We start from the raw sequence: 16892 nt of genomic DNA on the forward strand, positions 1-16892 counted from the left end.
CTCCCATCGGCATCACATGACATCGTTTTGGGAATCATAGTAGCACTTTTTCCTCAAGTCCTTAGAAAATCCTTCACCTCAACATGAGCATTAGGACTTGCAGATATTATATACTACCCTTGCATCCTTGTAGCTCTAGACATATGTGATCGAAGTACTCATGTCATTTTAAGATATTCTTTACTCACCCTGAAGCATGATCACACATATGCATAAGTGTTTGTGATAATACATCATGACAGTAACCCTTCTTTGTCTTCATCCTCATCCCCTCAAGTGCATTAATATTCCTCAAATTGCCATCATACTTCATGCCCTTGAATCTATAGCTACACCATTGCTTTTTTCATCACATAAATTGCTTACAATTGATAAGTCCGGTAAGGTACCTAAATGTTGTGTGATTTTTGGTTTTGAGCACATCTTGTTTTACTCGTATAATTTAGTTGGAATTTTACTACTCCAGATGAAATTATTTACATGGTTTTAATATCTATCCCTTTTTCTTTGTAGGATTTAAATAGAGCATAAGGGGTACTATATGGGCACCACAGGTTCTAAACTCTGACAGGGGTGTCCTTGTTGAGTTTTTGCACCATGGAATAAAAAATTAAGGGATTTCCAACCATTAAGGTATTTACTACTAGCAATCCGCCATTAGAATATCAAGGAGTAAGGGATGAAAAACCAATAGCCGAATTGTAATTTAGCAGTTGAAAACTATTCTTAAAGACCGGCTAAATGGGAAGACTGGATCAAATACGAAAAGTTCATCAAGTTCATGAGTAGAGCTCACTTCAAGCAACTTTGATGACATTTTCCTCAAAATTAAATATCAATGGCTTATTGAATGTTATGCTCCAAGGATAATTTTAGGGGCGAATGTTCGCCCTTTGGCGAAATTAAGGGGTTTTAAATTTTTAGTGGGCGAATATTTTGTATCATAGTACATTTTTACAAATCACCTCAAATAGCCCACCTTATTTTAAGGGAGAGGGTAAAAAAGGTAAATTTAGCCCTTGAAATTAGGACTTACAACCTTCCATTCGCCCATTTTCAAGAATAGGTTTTATTTAAGTGAATCCATTCGCCCATTTTGAAGAATAGGTTTTATTTAAGTGAATCCTATGGGCCAAATACCATATTTATAAAAGAGGTATGGTAAAATAATAAAAATATAAATAAATGAGAGGTATGGTAAATAAATAAAACATTTTTTAAATTTACTCCATAAGTCACCTTATATACATGTAAGGGTGTAAACAAATAAAAATATAAGTAAAGTGGAGGTATGGTAAATAAATAAAATGTCTTTTTATACTTACTCAAAAGGTATGGTAAATAAATAAAAATATAAATAAACTAGACGTATCGTAAATAAATAAAACCTATTTTTATATTTAGTCCATAACCCCCGTTCTATTTATGAAGGTTCAAGGAAGAGGTTTTATTTAAGTGAATCCTATGGGCCAAATACCATATTTGTAAAAGAGGTATGGTAAATTAATAAAAATATAAATAAACGAGAGGTATGGTAAACAAATAAAACATTTTTTTATATTCACTCCATAAATCACCTTATATTTACGAACACTCAAAAAATGGGTTATATTTAGGTGAAACCTATGGCCAAAATACTATGGGACAAATACCATGGACTAGATTGTTATTAATACCATGCAAAAAACCATTATTAACCCTAATATTAGAATTAATAAAAATAAAAATGGCACATGGTATTGACCCATGGTATTCACCAAAATGGCACATGGTATTGACCCATGGTCTTCACCTGGAATGTAGCCTATTTAAATGGGGGAATTAAACCAGCATGTAACCTATGCTAAGATTCACTAGGACTTTACAAAGTTTTATTATTTAGTGAAAGACTCGCCAAGATCTTACGACATTTTATAATTGAGTAAAATATTCGCCATGCCTGGTGAGATATTCGCCAAAAAATTATATATACATATTATATTATTGATAAAATCGCCTTTCATTTTTCCTATATACCATGGAAATTCGCCCATTTATTATATTTATAAATTTAGGGGGGTTCTTAAAATTTTCCCTATTATGCTCCCTGGTGTGGATGCTACAAAAAGCTTGGTCCAAAGTGGAATAAAGCTGCAAATATCTTGAAGGGCATGGTGAATATGGGTCACTTCAATTCTGATGCGAAGAAGAGTTTGATGAGGAGGTTCAATGTGCAAAGCTTTCCTACAATCTTGGTCTTTGGTTCGGATAAGGAGAGTCCAGTTCCTATGAAGGTGCAAGGACAACTTCTGTGATTGAATCATTTTCCCTTGAGTGGCTTGAGATGAATGTTTCTCCTCTGGAAGAAGTGAAGCTTACTAGCCAACATGTATTGGGAACCACATGCACTGCTTCAACAATCTGTTTTGTTAGTTTCCTGCTTGACATTTTAGACACAAAAGCAGAAGGAAGGGATCGTTACCTACAACAACTCATGTCTACAGCAGAAAAATTCAAAAGAAGTTCATATAGCTACACGTGGGTAGCAACAAGAAAGCATCCTGTAGTAAATGTTGGTGGCTATGAGTATCAAGCCTTCATAGCTCTGAACTACAAAAGGAGTATCTACGCTCCACTTTGCAGTGCATTTGATCTTGAACATCTTATGATTTTGTGAAGGATGCAGGGTAGGGAGGTAAAGGTAATTTTCTCATAGAATATGTTCCTGTTATTGAGGAAACTGAATTGTGGGATGGGAAAGATGAGGAGATGTTAGAGGAAGTTGAGTTCTCATTGGATGAGCTAATGGGCAATAAGGATGATAAAAAAGAAGAATTGTAGGACATTCATATTTCAAGCAAGGCATGAAATGAAACAATTTCAGAATTCTGCCCAATTCTTAAGAAATATATAAATCTTGTTGTACAAACTTTCACTTATTTTCTCATCATGCAGAGAAATTGGACAGTTAGAGAATGTGATTTAGGCATGAAACGAGTTTTTATTTTGATGTTAAATGTATGGTCCAATTTAATGATATCAATGTTTAAATCATCACGGGTTTTGAAAGTGAGTTATAGAAAGCATGAGGAAGTTAGACATGGATATATAACAAATGCATCTTAGAATGAAACTAACCCATTCGGTGATTTTGCGATGTCTAAGAATTCACACTCCCTCGCATAGTGACCAATTCACACTTCAAAACTCATGGCAAATATCCAAGCACCACAACTAGTTTGAGATGGGACTTTGCGACCTCCCAGAAGTTGCACTTGTACTCGTAGTCACTAGGTCACATGTTAACACCTTTGGTGAGCCTGCTGAAAGCACACCCGATGAGTGCAAAGCCAACTTTCCAACAGGTTTCATTCTTTCGAAAAGCCTGTGAGTCATGAAATCGCATCTTATGAGTATCCGTTGGAAGCGTGACCTGTTGCACTGCGATGGTGCAACCTCTAAGAGGTCGCACTATTAGCAAAGTCGCGAGATCGCATTCTTGTGCCTCAGACAAACATCCAAGTAATGCAGCTTTGTGAAAATGTGACCTTTTCAAAAACATGAACTACCTCACCAGTCGCTACCTTGGCGGAGTGGTCGCTTGAAAAGGTGCTTTTGTTGCATGGTCAGCTACTAAAATTAATAATTATAGATAACTTTAGAAGTTATAAAAATGTTAATCTTGGAAAGAAAGTAAAAAATAAGAGAACTGGGAGATTAGGTTGATTGAAACTCACGGAGGGTAACAATTCCAGAATCAAACAACGTATCATTCAGAAGAATTGCACGTTACCACCTCCACCAACTCAGAACCTATAGATGATGAGGTCTAAGCTGCGTGAATAGGACCCAAGCATAAATATAGTGCTCAGAAGTTGAATCGAAATGGGAGATTACAAAGGGAAATAACCAGAAGATAGTGCATGGGTCTGCAAAGCTCTAGCAAAGGAGGTTGAGTTCGATTTGGAGCGCGCACGTGAAACCTTCATGGAAGCTAAGAATAGCTTCGCTGAGGCCTCCACATCAAGAAGCAAGGATAAGCCTTAGGAGGAGATGGACCCCTCTATGCTCACAACTTTCCTAGAAACTTGTATGAAATTGCTGCGTGACAGTAAGGTTGTGAAAGGATTACGAGAACTCATCAATGGATGTGTTGGAACCACGCTAGGTGAGACGCACGTAGTATGAAAGATTGGCAAGCATAAAACAAGGATGGGATAGGAGATGAGACTGATCGCACAGATAGGAGAGTATGAAATGGATCAAGTCATTTTGGACCTAGGGTTAGATGCAAATGTCCTACCAAAACAAACTTGGGAATGGATGGGGAGACCTGTGTTGCAATGGTCTCTGATTCAGCTAAGGATGGTAAATCAGTAGAAGATCATCCCCATGGGGCGACTGCAAGAGGTGACTATGGATATTGAAGAAGTAAGCGCACTGATTGACTTTGAAGTAATAGAGATAGTGGATGACAACAATCCCTATATTACGCTCCTGGGAATTGACTAGGCTACTAATATGAATGGGGTAATCAATCTAAAAAAGAAAAAGATGATATTTGAGAAGAAATCATTGCGCATAATAGTACCCCTCGATCTGCTGAAGGATCGTGCTACACTGAACCTATCTGTGATTATGAGAGTGATGACAACTTGGACTGTATCTATAAGATAACATTGCGAGACAAAGATTGTGTGAATCCCACCATGGATGGACGGATTACATGGGATCGCGAGAGTTCCTGCACTTCAGACTCCGACTAAGAAATAGAACCTGGAAAAATCGGTTACATGAAGTAACTACACTGAATTGCAACATGATGACCCGGTCGCTACGCTATGTATCATCAGAGGTAAGAAATATGCCTACTTATGATGGTCTGAATGAGGTAGACATCTTTTTGGATGAATTTGAAAGGGAGGTACCAGAAAAGCAACGCTTCCAGGCCTTGGATTGGGCACTATGCACTACGCCTGCAAGATGGTGGGGTACGCACAAGGGAAGCTTTGACGATTGGTGAAAATGTATGAGGATGATGAGAACACACTTTGGGAAGCCTAAGATATGACTGATAGACAAGTATGATGGGAAAAATGATTCGCGAGCACATCTAGCAAAATGGACCTCGGCTTATGGAGAAAAGCCCCAATTGGAGTGGGTGCACTTGTTCTGTCATACCTTGGATGTTATCCCAATGAATTTGTATATAGAAACAAAGCTCCACCATGGGACAGGCGAATGGGATATCCTACGTGAAGGATTCATGATGACCTTTAGTTTTGAGGGCAAGTTTGATAGTATTGGTGAAGGACTACAAGAGGTGAAAGAAACTATCTTTAGGATACCATAGGATCCTTTAGATCTAGCTCAGTCTGAATGGGCTACTTAGCTGACCTACGCGCTAGAATTCTATAATGTAACTATTGAAGAAGATGATGAGTATCCGCGGAGGATTAACATTCCAGAAACAGAAGGTCACCGGGAGGTTCAAGGGCCACATATTGAGAATCCTCATATAACCGTGCTGGTAAAAATGAAACAAGTAAATATTGGTACAGAGGCAGAACCCAAATTTGCAAGGATTGGAGACTACTGGGACGATGTGACGGTGGATAAGGTCACTAAATTGCTCCACAAATACCAAGACTTATTCCCTACCAAGTTTATGGATCTAAAAGGAATAATCGGGGACTTAGGAATGATGAAGATCACGTTAAAGCCCGACACAATGCCAGTTAAGAAAAGGCCTTACCGTCTCAATATGAAATATAAGGAGAAGGTTTGCATAGAGCTAGACAAGATGCTCGTAGCAGGCATCATTGAGCCTATGGAAGAATCTAATTGGGTAAGCCCAATGGTGGTGCATGATCCTTTCTCAACTCCATTCACGAATGAAGTGTTGGAAAATGTAGGTGGCTAAGAACCATATTCCTTCACTGATGGGTTCTATGGGTACCACCAAATCGAAATCGCACTGGAGGATAGGAGTAAGACAACCTTCGCAGCTGAGTGGGGTTTCTTTCAGTACACCGTAATTCCGTTTCGATTAAAGAATGCACCTGCAATCTTCTCACACGTAGTTTTTGTGGCATTCAAGGAATTTATTCATAAGTTCCTGGAGGTATATTTTGGTGACTGGACTGTATTTGGGCTGGTTAAGCACCATGTAGAAAGCTTTCACTTAATGTTGGATACCTATCAAAGATACTAGATTGCGCTCTATCTGAAGAAGTGAAGGACTAATGGCAGACCTTGCAAAGATCATGGTGATACTAAACTTGGAAGTGCCAAGAAGTGTGAAGTAGCTACATGCTACCCTGGGACATTTTGTATACTACAAAACGTTTATCAAAGGCTATGCCCAGATCATCATGCCTATGGAGAAACTACTGAAGAAGGATATCACCTTCTATTGGAAAGAAGATTGCAAGAGGAGCTTGGATATATTGAAAGAAAAGATGGTCACCGTGCCGATTCTAGTCTTCCCAGACTAGAAGAAAGAGTTTCATGTGCATGTTGACATGTCCTATATAGCACTAGGAGTAATACTAAAAAGGGTTGGTGGAGAAGGCTTGGACCATCCTATTCCATTCGCAAGTTGAAAATTATCTAAACCGAAGAAGAATTATTCCACCACTAAGTGTGAAGGGCTAGCTATGGTGTATGCGCTCTAGAAGTATAGGCACTACTTACTAGGAGGCCATTTTAAGATGTATATGAATCACTCCATGCTGAAGTACTTGGTCAATAAGCCTGTGTTGGGGGGAAGAATCTGAAAATGGCTCTTATTGTTCCAAGAGTATGATTTTGAAGTGGTTGTGAAGCCTGGACGCTTGAATGCGAGACTAGACCATATATCACACATCGAAATAGGGGAGGAACCCACTAACTTGGAAGAAGGATTGCCTGACATGCAGCTATTTGTAGTGCGTGTCATGGATAGTCATTTTGAGGATATAATACATTTCCTAACAAGAAGAACTGCTCTGGAAGGATACATTGTCCAACAAAATAAGGAATTAGTGGTGCGCTCAGCAAATTTCTTTGTCATTGCTGGGCATCTGTACAAAATGGGGATTGATGAGATATTGTGATGGTATGTGCATGAGTTCGAAAGAAGTAGAATCCTCACAGACACTCATGGGGGCACTGCGGGAGGACATTATGCAAGGAGAGAAACTACGCAGAAGATTCTATGCACAAGGTTCTGGTGGCTGTTGGGTAAACTTGACTCGGGATAGAGTCAAAGTTGACCAGGTTAAATAGTGATGGTTTTGGGGCACATGGTATTGTGCACCCATAGTATTCTGCCCGTGGTATTATATGTAATGGAGATTATAAAAGGCTAGAAGGAATTCATTGTAATGCAAGACCTGGAGGTGAGCGGTGAAGGCTCACTTGTTCGGATTGGCTAGGGTTTTGGCCAATGCTAATGAGATCTTTTTAGGTTGGTTTTTCCCTATATTTGGGGTTTTCCTAGATACACATTTGCATTTATTTGTTTATGGTTGTTGCTAGTTATGTTCTTATATATATTCCTCTCGGTAATTATTTATGTTATGCAGTAAATTTCTTAACAACTGGTATCGGAGCCAGTTTCCTTGCAAGATCATGGATCGTTTTATTAGCCAATATCGTTCATGATGTTGAAACATTGTGGAAAGAGAGTGATTTGATTTGATCAGTCACATATGATGTTTGAAGATGTAGATTCAGTGGTTGCGCGCTTCCATAAAATCAAATATGGTGTAGATCTCAAGTTTAGAGCGAGGTTTCCCCTCAATTCCCTGCTAGTCAATGGCAGCGAGTAGTAATGGTTAAGGCCATGGATCAAGTGACAAGGTCTGAGATTCTATAGTATACTATGGATTGAAGTGCGTTAACAAAGCCGGAGTCACAGGCGGCAAAGGAAGCATCAGTTCTCGTTGTGAAGGAGCTAGATCTGGTAAGATCTGGTGTGTTAGAAAATTATATATTATGGAGTAATGGAACACATAAAATATTGCAGAAATATAAATATAGAAAACGCATAAAACAAGAGAGACACAGATATACGTGGTTCACCTAGTTTGGGCTACGTCCACCCCGAACAACCAGTCCTTCCTTTCTATTATCCAGCAAAATGAAGAGACACAACCTACAACAAATCTGTTGTGATATCCTCTATTTTCTCTCATAGTCTCACCTCTCTATTTCTCGCTCAAAGAATACACATCTATATCACAGCCTCAAATACAATGCCCTCATACAAAGAGAGGGGTTGCCTTCTAGGGAAAAAACCCTAAACTAAACATAAGTTCTACCATCAGATCATCCGCCTAATGAACGACAAAGATTGACTAGAAATTACTATACTTTTACAAGGCAATTTTACATCTATTTTTGGCTTCGGGGGCGCTGCCCCCGAACACCCGCCAGGGGACCGCTAGCCCCCAGACCCCCGTGGGGGGGAAAGTCCCCCCCGCATGGAGGGGTGTACAAACTTCCTGGGGTATACATCTGACTAAAACAAAAGACCTCTGAACAATCATGCTCCACACACAACAATCTCCCACTTGGAGAATGATTGTAGCAACTCCACTGATGCTTCATTTGCTAGACAATGACTCCTCTTTGGACCTGGCTGTTTCTCATCTTCATTCTCATCCTTGAAGACCAATTGAAACTGAGCATGTTCTCAGTTTCTCCCTGGTTACAACTTTTGTTAGCATGCCTGCAGGATTCTGGCTAGTGTGTATCTTTTCCAGCTTCAACTCTCCATCTTCCAACACTGATCGTATGAAATGGTACTTGAGCTGTATGTGTTTAGTCCTGGAATGAAATGCTGAGTTCTTTGCAAGATGAATGGAACTTTGGCTATCACTGTATAACGTGTCCATATCATGCTCCTTACCCAATTCACCCATAAACCTTTGTAACCAAATCATTTCTTTACTAGCCTCTGTAGCAGCAACATACTCTGCTTCTGCTGTTGAAAGTGCAACAACACTTTGGATTTTTGAAACCCAACTGACAGCTATTCCACCAACAGTAAATACATATCCTGTAGTGCTCCTCTTGTTATCTCTGTTACCTGCCATATTTGCATCAACATATCCCTATATAGAAATGTTTGAACCACCAAAACATAATTCTTGATTTGTGGTACCTTTCAAATATCTGAGAATCCATTTCACTACCATCCAATGTTCCTTTCCTGGATTGTTCATGTACCTGCTTACAACTCCCACTGCATGTGTAATATCAGGCCTTGTGTAGACCATTGCATACATTAAGCTTCCAACTGCTGATGCATATGGAACTTTAGACATATAATCCATGTCTTCTTGAGTCTTTGGGCACATTTCCTTACTAAGTTTGAAATGTCTAGCAAAAGGTGTACTAACTGGTTTTGCATTGTGCATATTAAATCTTTTCAACACCTTTTGTATATACTTATTTTGAGACAATGTTAATTTGAGATCTTTCCTATCTCTAGCTATTCTCATACCAAGGATTTGTTTTGCAGCTCCCAAATCCTTCATTGCAAATGAATTTGCCAATTTTCTTTTGAGCACATTTATTTCCTGCATGTTAGACCCTACAACAAGCATGTCATCTACATATAATAACAATATAATATAGCTACCATCATTTTGTTTTTTTAGATAAACACAATGATTAGAGTGACATCTAGTATAACCTTATTCAGACCTAAACTTGTCAAATTTTAGATACCACTGCCTTGGAGCTTGTTTTAAGCCATACAAGCTCTTCTTCAACCTGCACACTAATTTCTCCTTCCCTTTCACCTCATATCCTTGTGGCTGCTGCATATATATCTCTTCCTCCAAATCCCCATGGAGAAAGGTTGTCTTTACATCTAACTGCTCAGGATGCAAATCTTCAGCTGCTACTAGACTTAAAATAGTTCTGATTGAAGTCATTTTAACAACAGGAGAAAATATTTCATCAAAATCAATACCTTTCTTCTGTGCAAACCCCTTCACCACAAGTCTAGCTTTGTACCTCTATTTTCCTCCATCTTCTTCCTTCAACCTATAAACCCATTTATTATTCAATGTAGTTTTTCCTGTAGGCAACTTGACTAAGTCCCAAGTCTGTTTATGCATTAAGGAGTCCATATCTTCTTCCATGGTTGCCTCCCACTTCTTCCTACTTTCAACCTGCATTGCTTCTTCATAACATTCGAGTTCACTAGAATCAGTCAACAATAAATAATATAATGAAGGAGAGTATCATTCAGGGGGTCTACTTATCCTGGTAGATCTTCTAACACCACTTTTAGGTGTTTGGGGTGCCTGTTACTGTTGTGGTGGTTTCTGTTGTTGTGGTTGTTGATTATTATTATTTTCAGGCACCTTTACTTTTTCAGTGATTTTATCAAGAACTGCATATTCTTTGTTTTCTTTTTCTTGCTTCTTTTCCTGCAATTGATTCTTATACAAGAACTTTTCATTGAATATTACATCTCTACTCCTAATGATTTTGTGATTTTCGTAATCATATAAGCGATAACCAAATTCATTAACACCATATCCAATAAAGGTACATTTCTTTGACTTTGCCTCAAGCTTTGTTCTATTTTCTTTATCAATATGGACAAAGGCCTCACAACCAAAAGGATTTAAAAAGGAGTAGTTTACCTTTTAACCTATCCATGCTTCCTCTGGAACACCACCATCCAAGGAACTTGAAGGCCCTCTGTTTATTAGATAAACAACAGTATCTACAGCATCTGCCCAAAACTGTAAAGGCAATCCTGCATGCAATCTCATGCACCTTGCACGATCCATGATTGTTCTGTTCATCCTTTCTGACACACCATTTTCTTCTGTCTTCTCTCTATGAATTCCATGCTTTGAACAGTAGCTATCAAACCATTAGCTGCAATATTCACCTCCATTGTCTAATCTAAGACACTTCAATTTCTTTCCTATCTCATTCTCAACCAAAGCTTTCCATTTCTTGAAAGTATCAAATACATCAGATTTATTCTTAATACAATAAATCCAGGTTTTTCTAGTTGCATCATCAATAAAGGTAACATAATAATGAGAACCACTAAGATATGATACTTGAGCATGCCCCCATACATCTGTATGCACAAGCTCTAATTTTCGCTCTTCTTTTCTTTCCCAACTCTGAGAAATCTAACTCTCTTCTGTTTTCCACAAATGCAATTTTCACAGAAGTCCAAATCAACATTCTTCAAACCCAGAAACAAATTCCTTGAGTGAAGAATCTTCATCTCCCTTTCACTCATGTGCCTGAGCCTATGATGCCATAATGCTGCATCTGCTCCTTTGGAAGTTAAAGAATTAACAGAATTAGAAATACCATTGCATAAATATAATGTACCAACCTTTTCGCCTTTTGCTATTACCAGGGCTCCTTTGGTGACCTTCCAAGCTTTATCTGTGAAAGTTGTCACACAACCTTCAGCGCCTAACTGCCCTGTTGAAATCAGATTTTTCTTTAGATCTGGAACATGCCTTACCTCCTTTAGTAGCCATTGGTTTCCATTCTGCTGTTTTACAAGAACCTTACCCATTCCAACAATTTTACAGGGTTTATCATCACCCAAACGAACTTGTCCAAAATCTCCTTGAACATAGTCATGAAAGTATTTCTTATCAGGTGTGGCATGGCATGAGGCCCCTGAATCTACCACCCAAGAATCAGTGATATTTTTGAAAGAAAGAATCAAAGAATCTTGTAACACCTCACCTGTCACATTTGCTTCATGATTGTTTTCTTGCTGTGCATTTCCTTCTTTTCCCTTCCGAGATCTACAGTCTTTCTTTAGGTGTCCTTTCTTTCCGCATTTCCAGCACACTATCCCCGATCTGGACTTGGATCTGCCTTTCCTTGATTTCCTGCGATATTCTGAGCTCTTTCCTCTTTCCATTTTTCTTCCCTTAGACTCTGCACTCAAAGAATTACCCGATGTGTCACTGGAGCTTTTCCGTCGCATTTCCTCGCTAAGAATAGCATTGACAACATCATCAAAATTTAAAGTACTAGATCCAGAGATAGAGTTACTAATGGCCATTACTAAACCATTCCAACTTTCTGGCAATGAGCACAAGAATAACAGTGCTTTAACTTCATATTCAAAGTTTACCCCTACAGAAATTAATTGACTTGTAACTGTATTAAAATCATTTAAATGATCTGCAACAGATCCACCTTTCGATGTCTTCATATTAAATAACCGTTTCATAAGAAATACCTTGTTTGGAGGCCGACGGTTTTTCATATAGTTTCGACAATGCCTGAATCAAACCCTCTGTCATTGTTTCCTTTGGAATGTCGAAGGCGACTGATGCAGCAAGGCACAACCATATTGTTCCAAGTGCCTATCTATCGAGAAGGTTCCATTCTTCATCTGTCAGAGCCTTCAACTTTTTTTTTTCCGCTCAATGGTAGGTACAGATCTTTCTGATACAGATAATCTTCCATCTACATCTTCCATAGCGAGAAGTTTTGGCCGTTAAATTTCTCAACCCTAAACTTACCATCTTCTGCCATTACTCCTACTCGAATGAGGAACCCTTCTTTCATGTGAGTTTATCAGCCAAATAGACCTTTGGCTCTGATACTAGTTGTTAGAAAATTATATATTACGAAGTAATGGAACACATAAAATATTGTAGAAATATACACATAGAAAACACATAAAACAAGAGAGACACAAATATACGTGGTTCACCCAGTTTGGGCTACGTCCACCCCGAATAGCCAGTACTTCCTTTCTATTATCCAACAAAATGAAGAGACACAACCTACAACAAATCCTCTGTAATATCCACAGTCTCACCTCTCTATTTCTCGCTCAGAGAATACACATCTATATCACAGCCTCAAATACAATGCCCTCATACAAAGAGAGGGGTTGCCTTCTAGGGCCAAAAACCCTAAACTAAACATAAGTTCTACCATCAGATCATTCGCCTAATGAATGGCCCAAATTGACTAGAAATTACTATACTTTTACAAAGCAATTTTACATCTATTTTTGGCTTCGGGGGCACTGCCCCTGAACCCCCGCCAGGGGACCACTGGCCCTCGGACCTCCGCGGGGGGGACAAGTCCCCCTCATGTGGAGGGGTGTACAAACTTCCTGGGGTATACATCTGGCTGAAACAAAAGACCTCTGAACAATCATGCTCCACACACAACACGGTGTGGATCTCAAGGTATACTGCTAGGAGAGAGTCTGGCATGAGTCGATGCAACCAAGTAGAGGTGGATCAGGTTCTTGTGGATGCTCTGCAGACGGTTATGGAAAAGAAGAATAATAACAACAATAAATTTTTCGGTAAAGATAGAGTGAAATTTCCCAAGGATGTCGTTGTTCTGCTGATCAGGGATTGTTCAAATGAAGGTGAGGAAGTTGAAATCTGTAGTGGCCATGACAGAATTGTTGTAGGTGATGGCAGCACAAAAAAGTTGTTGCTACAGGAATGGCCAGGATTTGAACACATAACCTGAGAGCTGAAAAAGCAAAAAGGGATTGCCAGACCCATAACTGCGATGAACTTGGCGGCAGAATTGGCGGCTGAAAGGCAGCTATGCGCTATGCAGGAGTGGGAGAGCCTTGGCTCTAGTGGAGCCGCCTCTATCGTCGCTATTCCAGAAGCTTTAAATCCATTCATAGGTGAAGAAAGATGCTGAGGAAGTTTGACAAAGATAGACAATTTACCACAGACAGGATGGGCAAACATATTTCTAACCTAGGGTTGAATCCTTCGGCAGCAATAAAGAGAGCTTGGAGCAGATCTGTTTCTCGACGAGGTCGTAAGCAAAAAAGGTCAAGTGGCATGGAAGAGAATGTTGATGCTATGGATATAGATCAACCAAAAAAGAAGCATCGCATGTTATCATGCCCCAGATCCAGGTCAAGGCCTCCTGGTGAAGTCACCCCAGGCAAGGGTTTCAAGGATTCATCTCAGAAATTAAAGGTAGTTAAACCTGGCAAGAAGGCAACAAAGAAGCGAAACAAGGATGCCCGCAATTGAGAGAGGATGGGTTAGAATAGCAGCAACAATAAACAAAAAAAAAAAAAATTAATAAAGTCAAAATTATTGCATGTAAATGGGCATACTACTATAAGACCTGGTAAGGCATGTGTACCCCTCGGTGATCACTGGTAAAGTCTGGGTTAGACCTATGTGATAGGAGGAATGTCAAGTTAACAATATCCTGGGTAAAAACTTTGAGGGGGTTAAGAGCTAGAGTGAGAGGGATTGTCTCACTTAGCAGGTTTGGCTGGAGTTATTCCAGGAACCCCAAGTCAAGTTTAAGGGGGGAATTGTTAGGTAAACTTGACTCAGGATAGAGTCAAAGTTGACTAGGTTAAACAGTGATGGTTTTGGGGCACATGGTATTGTGCACCAATAGTATTCTGCCCATGGTATTATATGTAATGGAGCTTATAAAAGGCTGGAAGGACTTCATTGTAATGCAAGACCTGGAGGTGAGCGGTGAAGGCTCACTTGGTCAGATTGGCCAGGGTTTTGGCCAATGTTAATGAGATCTTATTAGGTTGGGTTTTTCCCTAGATTTGGGGTTTTCCAAGATAAACATTTGTGTTTATGTGTTTATGGTTGTTGTTGGTTATTTTCTTATATATATTCCTCTCGATAATTATTTACGTTATGCAGTAAATTTCTTAATAGTGGCCAACCCTTCATCAGGATTCTAAAGCATATTGCAAGGGATGTGACGTATGTCAAAGAACGGGTAGGCCATCATGGAGGGATAAGATGCCTTTGAATCCACAAATTATGTTGCAACCCTTCGAGAAGTGGGTGATCAATTTTGTAGGACTTATTCAGCCACACGGAAAGACAGGAGCAAGATACATTACCACTACGACGGAGTATTTGGCTCGTTGGGAAAAAGCACAACCGGTGAAGGATTGCACAGGCGTGACTGTAACAAATTTCCTATTTTAGAAGGTACTGATGTGATTTGGATGTCCAAAGATGTTGATGAATGATCGTAATATGCACTTCCTGAATGAGACAATTAGCGCACTGACGGAGGAATTTTAGGTATATCACCATAAGAGCACACCTTATCACCCACATGCTAACGAAACAATAGAGGCGTTCAACAAAGTGCTTGAAAATTCACTAACCAAGGTTTTCATTGCTCAGTGAAGTGATTGCTACCTATGAGTACCTGTAGTATTATGGGCTTATCAAACGACATTGAAGAAGTTGACTAGACAAACCCCTTTTAGGCTTGTCTATGGTTTGGAAGTGGTAATTCCTATGAAATACATCGTACCTAGTCTACACATAGTAATGCTCATAGGTATGACGAATCATGGAGCCCTAGAGGAGAGGGTTGTGTAGCTGCATGAGCTTGAAGAAGAAAGATTTTTGGTTGGATTTCATCAACAGGTCCAAAATCAATGTGAAAATGCATGGCATGATCGCCACATCAAGTTACACACATTTAAGGTAAATGACTTGGTTTTATTATACGATAGTAAGTTTGATAAATTTCTAGGGAAATTTTGGATGCATTGGTTAGGGCCTTACATTATTAAGGAGATTTCCGACGGAGGAGTCGTACAGTTGGTCAAATTAAATGGAGAACCCTTCCCAGGAAAGGTGAATGGTAGTTGCTTGAACCCATACACCGGCAGTCCAACAATGTGACTAAATGAAAGAAGCACAGTCTTAGCACTATAGGCAGCTTAAAGGAGGCATGAGACTATAAACTACACTACCCAGGTTGGGGACCTGCGTGATTGGATTATGGCATGAATCAAGGAGGGAGCTGCACTAGCCAGGGAAAAGTTACGCAGGTCGGCTAGAAAGTGACTGTTAAAGTCACTGTTCATGAAAAGATGATAGAAGTGAGGCCAAATGGAGCGGGCGATTGGCATTTAAGATGAAATTTATGGCTTATATCCTTGAAATTCTGCCATCAATATGGTATTAATGAACCGATTTTTGGGGGAACAGTCAGACTTGAACTCAAAATTCCCTATAAATTACAAATGGTTGTTCAACAAAAAACACTTGGCATTTTGAGAACTGAGTTTTTGCACTCTTAGGTGAACATGAACTGTGAATTCTTTCAAGATCTAGTAGTGAGTCTGGCGTTTGAACAATTGTTAAAGGAGACATAAGCACTAGTGAATAGCGTCATGTTGACATGTGCAGAAGTGGTACAATTTGTCATACCTAGCCATAGATGATGCCATCGATGCGATGTTGGATAAATGGCTAGTGGAGTGGTGCATCATAATCGACTTGGCGATGGGTGGAAGAAATTCCACCGCACAGAAGAAGAAGGAAGAGGCCAAACTAAAGATGGCGCAGCTGGTCGAAAAGAGGAAAAAGGAGGTTGCTGAAAAGACTCAGGCGGAATGGGCAGGAAAGGAGGCAGGAAAAAAAGTAGGTGGTGCAGAGTGAGGCTCTGACAAAGGTGCATGGTCGCCTTCACCTGAGACCAAAGAATAGGACATAGAGCGGCACGGTGTGGACCCTCAAGAGACATCTGCCCACATTAAATGCCCAAGAGAGCTAGAAAAGGGATGGTCTAGAAAGAAATCCATGGTGACCAAGACCTCACTAGACCCTATAACACTAACAAAGGGTGACTTATATGACATCGGTGACACCGTCAGAGATGTCACTGTGGAGGCCCTGCAGCAATTCGAGAAGTAGCAGCAGATCATCCTAGGGGCAATCCAAACTAGGCTGCAGGAGTTGAAAACCCGTGCGTCACAAGCTTGTCCGCTATCCACCAGCTTGGCTATCGGCACATCAGAGGCTGCCAATATGTTGTGCATGAAGGCTTCTGGTCCGATAGTGCTTCCAATTGGAGCACTGACCATAGAAAAAGAGGCTGATAGGCTCACTGTCAGTGCTTTGAAGGGAGTT

General features: G+C 39.8%; 1 pseudogene; it reads left to right on the forward strand.

Moving 5' to 3' along the window:
• Window positions 1–235: 235 nt before the first annotated feature.
• LOC149266651 (protein disulfide-isomerase like 2-2 pseudogene) lies at window positions 236–2820 on the forward strand (annotated as a pseudogene).
• The last annotated feature ends 14072 nt before the right edge of the window (window positions 2821–16892 follow it).

Source organism: Pinus tabuliformis, chromosome 6 (assembly GCF_031772625.1).
Source record: "Pinus tabuliformis cultivar Carrire ecotype Pingquan chromosome 6, CPIR1, whole genome shotgun sequence".
Classification (NCBI taxonomy): Eukaryota; Viridiplantae; Streptophyta; class Pinopsida; order Pinales; family Pinaceae; genus Pinus; species Pinus tabuliformis.